This window comes from Dermacentor andersoni, chromosome 2 (assembly GCF_023375885.2).
Source record: "Dermacentor andersoni chromosome 2, qqDerAnde1_hic_scaffold, whole genome shotgun sequence".
Classification (NCBI taxonomy): Eukaryota; Metazoa; Arthropoda; class Arachnida; order Ixodida; family Ixodidae; genus Dermacentor; species Dermacentor andersoni.
The window spans coordinates 15,012,423-15,020,700 of NC_092815.1; positions in this window are offsets into that span (position 1 = coordinate 15,012,423).

The following is an 8,278-nucleotide window of genomic DNA, read 5'->3' on the forward strand; positions in this document are numbered from 1 at the left end:
TAAAGAATCCCAGGTGGTCGAAATTTCCGGAGTCCTCCACTACGGCGTGCCTCATAATCGGAAAGTGGTTGTGGCACGTAAAACTCCATAATTTATTTTAATTTTTAAAAAGGCAATATTACTAAAATGAATTCATGAAAAATAAGTTTCATCCAAAAAAACGATGGCAAGTTATCAACGAGTCCTTGAATGATGCCGCATTCTGGTAGTTCCATTGAAAAAGTAATTTACAATAATGTAACTATCACTGACCCGCCTAGCATTGTTCGTGCGTTCAGTAATCACTTTTATGAAATTTATACTACCCATGTTTCTTCTGTTTATCATACGAGCCGATGCGACCAATGTTTCTTTATGTTTCCTGTAACATGAGACACCAGTCCTGGTATTGATGGAATTTCTGCATTTCATTTAAAGCTTGTTGTTCCGACTATTTCTGATGCTCTCAGTAACTTAATAAACCTTATGTTCAAAACTGGTATGTTCCCTAGAGTCTAAAAAAAGCTAAAGTAATTCCTGTTCATAAAAAGGGTGACAAAGCTCAAGTCGTAAACTATCGTCCTATATGTATTTTACCTTCAAATAGTAAAGTTGTAGAAAAATTAATACTTAGTCGTATTAACAGCTACCTTAACAAATTTAGCTTGCTGAAACCCTGTCAGTTCGGTGTTCGTTCAGGAAGTTCGACTAACTTGGCATTGCTAACATTAAGTTATTATATTCGACATTCACTTAATCTCGGATACTTTGTTGGCTCTGTCTATTTAGACTTTGCTAAAGCCTTTGATACAATAAACCACAAAGTTTTGTTTACTAAGCTGGAGTCTATTGGAATTTCTGGTCCAGCTCTTAATATATCAAAAAGTTATCTATTCAATCGTGAATTAGCAGTGTACGCAGGCGGGACTTTCTCTGAGAGCAAAATTATTAACCAAGGAGTGCCTCAGGGCTCGATTTTAAGTCCACCATTTTTTTTTTCATTTATATAAATGATTTACCTGACTGCCTTAAATATACCCTACCTATATCATACGCAAACGATACGACTGTTGCCCTCTCGGATAAATCATTACTTTCGCTAACTTTGAATCTAAACAGCGATCTGTCAAAAATTACGGAATGGTGTAACGCCAATTTTCTCATTATAAACCCTACGAAAACGCAATTCATGTTATTTAAGTCATCACACAGACATTTACCTTGCTCTCCGACCATAACTCTCAATGGGCATGACATTCCTGCCTCGACTTGTGTTTCTTTCCTCGGCATCAAATTAGATCCCCACCTTAAGTTCACTAACGACATTGCACACATCAAACAAAAAACAGCATTTGGCATTAGAGCACTACTCAAATCACGTGCATTTTTTTCTAAAGAAGCATTTTTATCGTTATACTTCGCTTTCATTCATAGTCATATCATTTATGGTAACGCTTCTTGGGGTAATACTTATCATTGTCATCTTTCCTCTATTCAGCACATTCAAAATCAGGCTATCCGCATTATAACGCGAAGCCATTTTTTCTCTAACGCCTCTTCACAACTACGTACAAACCGCATTCTTCAAATTACTGATTTGTTTAACTATCATTTAGCGATATTATTTTTCAAATTACTAACTCAGCAAGTTTCTTACAACTTCATTAGTTCTGATCTCTTTTTTAATCCTAATAACACAACGTTTGCAGCACAAGTAAATTTCCTGTTGCCTTTATGTTGTACTGCTGATCGGCCTATAATTTTTCAAGTCTTTGGTGTCCCCTTTCTTATGGATTAGGATTATGTTAGCGTTCTTCCAAGATTCCGGTACGTTTGAGGTCATGAGGCATTGTGTATATAGGGCGGCCAGTCTTTCTAGGACAGTGTTCCCACCATCGATCCTTCAACAAATCTGCTGTTACCAGAAAATCCAGGCTGCCGTACTTGTGTCTGCGTGGAAAGCCTTAAAAATGAAAGGCGACGCTATTGACGCTTTTTGTAAATCTCAGATTTCTAGTTTTACTTCTTAATATGTGTGTACCACGAGTAAAGGCGAAAAATGTCATTGGCTTTTACGGTACGTGGGTGTGCAACGAATACGTTCAACAGATTGCGTCCTTCAAAACACGGGCAGCAATTCGTTGCGTGTGCGGAAGAAGTCGGCCCAGATGCGCCTTACAGAAGCCTGTGCGAGTTGCAAGCGAATTTACTACGCGGTATAACTTGAGTGTTTTGTGTTTTTGTGGAAAGTTCTGTTTTCTCTTTATAGAGAATGATGTAAGGACAGAGCCGATCTTCGGACGAGCCTACGTGGTGGCTAAGGGAACACATAGAAAGAAAGCATGAATCACTGCTTGTGTACTCATGCGCAAGGAAGCAATCTTATTTCCCATCTGGAACGAAAGTGTAACGTTCCAGTTGTGCCTTCAGACTCCGAGTGGCAGACGACCAGCTGTAGGCTGCAAATGTGCGCCTTAATGAACACAAAAGCGAGACACCCGCCGTGGTTGCTCAGTGGCTATGGTGTTGGGCTGCTGAGCACGAGGTCGCGGGATCGAATCCCGGCCACGGCGACCGCATTTCGATGGGGGCGAAATGCGAAAACACCCGTGTACTTAGATTTAGGTGCACGTTAAAGAACCCCAGGTGGTCGAAATTTCCGGAGTCCTCCACTCCAGCGTGCCTCATAATCAGAAAGTGGTTTTGGTACGTAAAACCCCATAATTAATTAATTAATTAAAAAAGCGAGATAATTATGACGCAGTGTCACACTCAGCTGCGCATAGCCGATAATGTAGATCTGTTTCTTTCTTTGATGATACAGTCATATTGTGCATGCGTCGTGATTAAAACACGAGGCAAATCACTGAGCCGTGTCATATCGATAAAGAAGCAGAATCCTGTGTAAGCCAGTCAAGTATGGCCCTGTCAAAGACAGAAATATAGTTTCCAGATGTATCATAGGCCTTGCATCTGCGGTGGTTTGTTTTTGTTGATGCTTTGTGCGTTTGTTTATTGCCACAAATTTAGCATCGCCCTAACATGTAGTCTCCTCTCTTTAATAATGAATGAATGAATTCTAGGGTTTTACGTGCAAGAACCACGATTTGATTATGAGGCACGCCGTAGAGGGGGACTCCGGATTAATTTTGACCACCTGGGGTCCTTAAACGTGCCCACAATGCAAGAGACGCGGGTGTTTTTGTATTTCGCCACGATGAAAATGCGGCCGCCGAGGCCGGGATTTGATCCCGAGACCTCGTGCTTAGCAGCGCGACACCAAAGCCGCTAAGCCACCGCGGCGGCGGATTTTTTAATAAAGGAGAGAGAGAGAGAGAGAGAGAGTTCAGTTCATAGTATATAGCGCTGTCTTGTATTTTCGCCCTTCACGTCTCGTTTATCGCGCTGATAAGAAAATGACACGGTTAATTATTAATGTCGCAGCCCCTTTATCTGCAGCAGGTGGTTTTAGGATGAGTGCGACACCACTATACAAACTTCAAAATGAGCCTTCTGACTCGGGGATACAGAAGGGGATCCAGAACTTTCGGTGTCAGTGCCTCTGTCACCGGGTTAGGGAGGTCCATGTTGCCACACGCTGCCCACCTGCACATTCCATAACTTGCGTTCCAGCACGGCGTGCACACAGCATAAGCAAGCGAGACAGTGTGCAGCACAATCGCGGGGCACTTGACTGCGCCCGTAAAGGTTGAGGACAGTTCCCACGTGAATCGGGACGTCCGGACTCTTCACATTTAACTAAACTTTCTTTAATGAAAGATAGCGAAATGTAGTATGTTTCTGCAGGCAGTACTATCACGATATCACTCGAATATGTGAATGATTATATAGACAAGGAGTTACCTGCGTGGTATACGTACAGCTGAGCCAGCTGTCGCTGCTTTGTACGAAGAGCAAGGGCGTCTGACTTTTTCTTCTTTGTATTTTACCTCTGAAAAGTCACATAAGGGGTCGAGATTCGTGCACGCCTCTTCACCTGGCTTGATAACGCCATAGAAGTGGTTGAAACCATCATTGTACCCATAAGCACTTCTATCTCATCGGCCAAAAAGATACTAAAGAACCTCAATCCACGCTCCACCAGAGCGCGTACGGAGGGGTTTTAATGAAACAGTCGCAGTTTCATCCGAAAGGCGACGCATTCACTGCGATAGCAAATTAGTGGACAGCTATACTGACCTGTACAATACTCAGACGACTCAGGAGAATTCCATTCGGAAGGATAATGAACAGGATACAGAAACTCCTCCTATAACTAGAGATGAGGTCAGAAGGGCCTTGCAAGACATGAAACGGGGAAAAGCGGCAGGATATGATGGAATAACCGTAGATTTAATCAAAGATGAAGGAGACGTAATGCTTGGAAAGCTGGCGGCTCTCTATACGAAGTGTCTATCGACTGCAACGGTCCCAGAAAACTGGAAGAATGCAAACGTTATACTAATCCACAGAAAGGGAGACGTGAACGAATTGAAAAATGACAGGCCGATTAGGTTACTCCCAGTATTATATAAAATATTCACCAAGATGATGTCCAATCGAATAAGGGCAACACTGGACTTTAGTCAAACAAGGGAACAGGCAGGTTTCATTAAGGGATACTCTACAATGGATCACATCCATGTCATTAATCAGGTAATCGAGAAATCCGCAGAGTACATTCAGCCTTTCTATATTGCTTTCATAGATTACGAAAAGGCATTTGATTCAGTAGAGATACCAGCAGTCATAGAGGCATTGCGTAATCAATGAGTACAGACCGCTTACGTAAATACCTTGGAATATATCTAGAGATTCCAAAGCTACCTTAATTCTACACAAGAAAAGTAGGAAGATACCTGTAAAGAAAGGAATCAGACAAGGAAACACAATCTCCCCAATGCTATTCACTGCGTGTTTGGAAGAAATATTCAAGCTTTTAAACCGGGAAGGTTCGGGAGTAAGGATCGACGGCGAATACCTCAGTGACCTTCGGTTTGCCGATGACATTGTTCTGTTTAGCAACACTGCAGACGAGTTACAACAAATGATTGAGGGTCTTAACAGAGAGAGTGTAAGAGTGGGGCTGAAGATTAATATGCAGAAGACAAAGATAATGATGAACAACCGGGCAAGGGAGCAAGAATTCAGGATCGCCAGTCAGCCGCTAGAGTCTGTGAAGGAGTACGTTTACCTAGGCCAACTAATCACAGGGAACCCTGACCATGAGAAGGAAATTCACAGAAGAATAAAAATAGGTTGTATCGCATACGGCAGACATCGTGAGCTCCTGACTGGAAGCTTACCGTTATCATTAAAAAGGAAGGTATACAATCAGTGCATTTTACCAGTGCTGACATATGGGGCAGAGACTTGGGGACTGACAAAGGAACTTGAGAACAAATTGAGGACTGCGCAAAGAGCGATGGAACGAAGAACGCTAGGCATAACTTTAAGAGACAAACAGAGCGGTTTGGATCAGAGAGCAAACGGGTATAGACGGTATCCTAACAGACATTAAGAGAAATAAATGGCGCTGGGCAGGTCATGTAATGCGCAGATTAGATAACCGTTGGACCATTAGGGTGACAGAATGGGTACCAAGAGAAGGGAAGCGCAGTAGAGGACGACAGAAGACTAGGTGGTGCGACGAAATCAGGAAATTTGTGGGTGCTAGTTGGAATCGGCCGGCGCAGGACATGGGTAATTGCAGATATCGGGGAGAGGCCTTCGTCCTGCAGTGGACATAAAATATGATGATGATGCTGCTGATGGTTGTGGTGGTGGTGGTGGTGATGATGATGATTATGATGATGATGCTAATACGAAGTTAGGATATTAGTTTTAGCGACCGTGTAAACTTGTAAACATACGCATGCGAAGTAAATTAACAAGGATAGCAATAGGGGCTTGTTGGTACGGCATATCTTATTTTATTATAGCGCAAGCTTGACACGGACGACAGAAGGCACATCTGACACACAAGCGCTGTGTGTGTCAGATGTGCCTTCTGTTGTCCGTGTCAAGCTTGCGCTATAATAAAATAAGATAAATTAACAAGCATAGTGTCACACGCGCACAAACATGAACACATCTCACTCGATGACTGCGGGAACTCGTTGTCACAACGCTGCAGTGAGGAAGTGCGGCAGCAGGAGCGAGCGAATCGGCCTTCGTGCTGCGCCTCGCATCAACGCGAACTAAGCCGCAGAAACAACGAGCGGCGGAATGTGTCCCTGTCGCATATGCCTTTCAAGATACAGCGGCACGGGCGGGCGCGCGCGGCAGGCCGGGCTGCTCGGAGTAGAACGACCCCCCCCCCCCCCCCCCCGTCCCTTCCTAGCCTCAGTCTCGCGCCCGACGGAAGACGGCGCGCTTCCTTCCCGCTTCCCTCCTTTGCGCGCGCGAGATTGAGCTGCGATCGCCGGCTCACCCTCGCGCACTTTCACTCGCACATACAGCACACGGCGCTCGGCGACGACTTTAACGCCTTTGGGCTTCATACGCAACGTCACGGCGACGCCGAAGAAGGAAATTCGCCTGGAGTGTCCATATAATTGCTATCTCAATAATACAAGAGGTCAGGATAGTAAGTATACAACGCCACTGCTTTGGCGCCATCCTCAGCACACGTGTGCCTGACCCTGACGTGGAATGATGGGTCACGCGACGATGGTTTTGTATCGGCGATGGATTTTTTTAAGCGCAGCTCTTATACGACCGTACCTGGGTTGAGCGTCGCCGTCTCTCGGCGTAACCGTGCGAACGCACTCGTGCCACTGCTCGCGCCTCCGTCGACGTCGTCTTCCATAGTTGGCTCCGATGCCGCTCATCATACCAGCGTTCCAATACTGCCACTCCCTCTGCGAAGGCGCTAACGGCATTGGCCCACCGCCAGTCGGTGCGGTGATTCGGTCTCAAGTTATTTGGCTCAATATATCACGAAATGAAAACAGGTATACTGCTGCGCTCAAATTTCGCAGTAGGGGGCATCGTAATTGTTGGACATGTTTTAGAGCGCAGTTCTAGGCGCCCATTCTAGGCTACGCAGAAGCGAGTCCCACTCCTCCTTGATGAACTTGGGGTATGTCGACCCGCACTCCCAGAGGTCTGTCTGCGGCGGCTTCTTTGAATCGCACCCACGCGTCACCCACGCGCTGTCTCTCGCGATCGTCCGATTAGCGATGCAGACTTCGCTCCGTTTGGAACGTGCCGCACGAGACAGATTGTCTGTGCCAGCCAATATATCGCGAAATAAAAACAAGTATAGAGATGCGCTCGAATTTCGCATTGGGAAGTACGTAACCGTCGGTGATTTATTTTTTCTTCTTTTTTTTTTTTTTTTTTTTTTGCTCTCGTACAAGTGAGTCGTCCTCGATATTTGCAATAAATACTTTTACACTATATTTAACGAATAATTTCAGCGCTTTCAAGAAGAGGAAGAAAACAGGGCCTCAGAATGCTAGTCTTCAACTACATATACGCACGCGTGATAAGTAGTGATAGGCATGCGCTTTGATGGTACGCTTTTCTAATCTACACGGTCTAATTTCTTTTCTGGAAAAATCAGTTGAATACCAGCGTTCCTCATGTCCTGTTCCATTCTTTTCTTAAAAGCGGTGGAAACGCGCTCCCATAATCTTACATGTTGAATGAACATTGATTTGATAAACTATCGCTCTTACACGAAAGTGACTTAATATTCTGACGTAATCATTTTCTAGCGGCCTAAAGCAAAACCGCTAACTAAGACAATCATGTGAAACTATAATGTATGCCCAAAGTACCTGCAATAGCTTTGTAGAAGTTAGACGGACAAACTATGGAGTCTAAAAGGCCGCTATTAAGAGCCCAGACGCATGTGAAGTAGCAAGAAACGCATTCACACGCACAAAGCTCTGACTTAACGGAGTTCGATTTTTTTTTTTCGAATCTTCCCTAATTTCTGTCTCAGTACACGAACACAAATTTCATTCACGGTCGCTCACTCTGAAGCAACGTCGGAGGCGGCCTACCGAGTTGTGACGATCGCCTATCACTTCGCTGCCATTGCAGTTCTTCATCCTTACGACAGCATTCGATAAACAGACTGCACTGCTGATGTACTGTCCGCTCTGCGCTGTACAATGTTGTATGCAGGCTTTTTTTCGTGGTCATTGTCCTCTTTTATTCTAGTTAACACGCGGTAATCTTTGTACGACCTTCGTGTTCAGATGCGGTGGACATTTCCACATGACGCAAGTGAAAGCATCTGTATCCGTACACTTAATTATGTTTGGCCGTCTTCGCTCATCTGCTT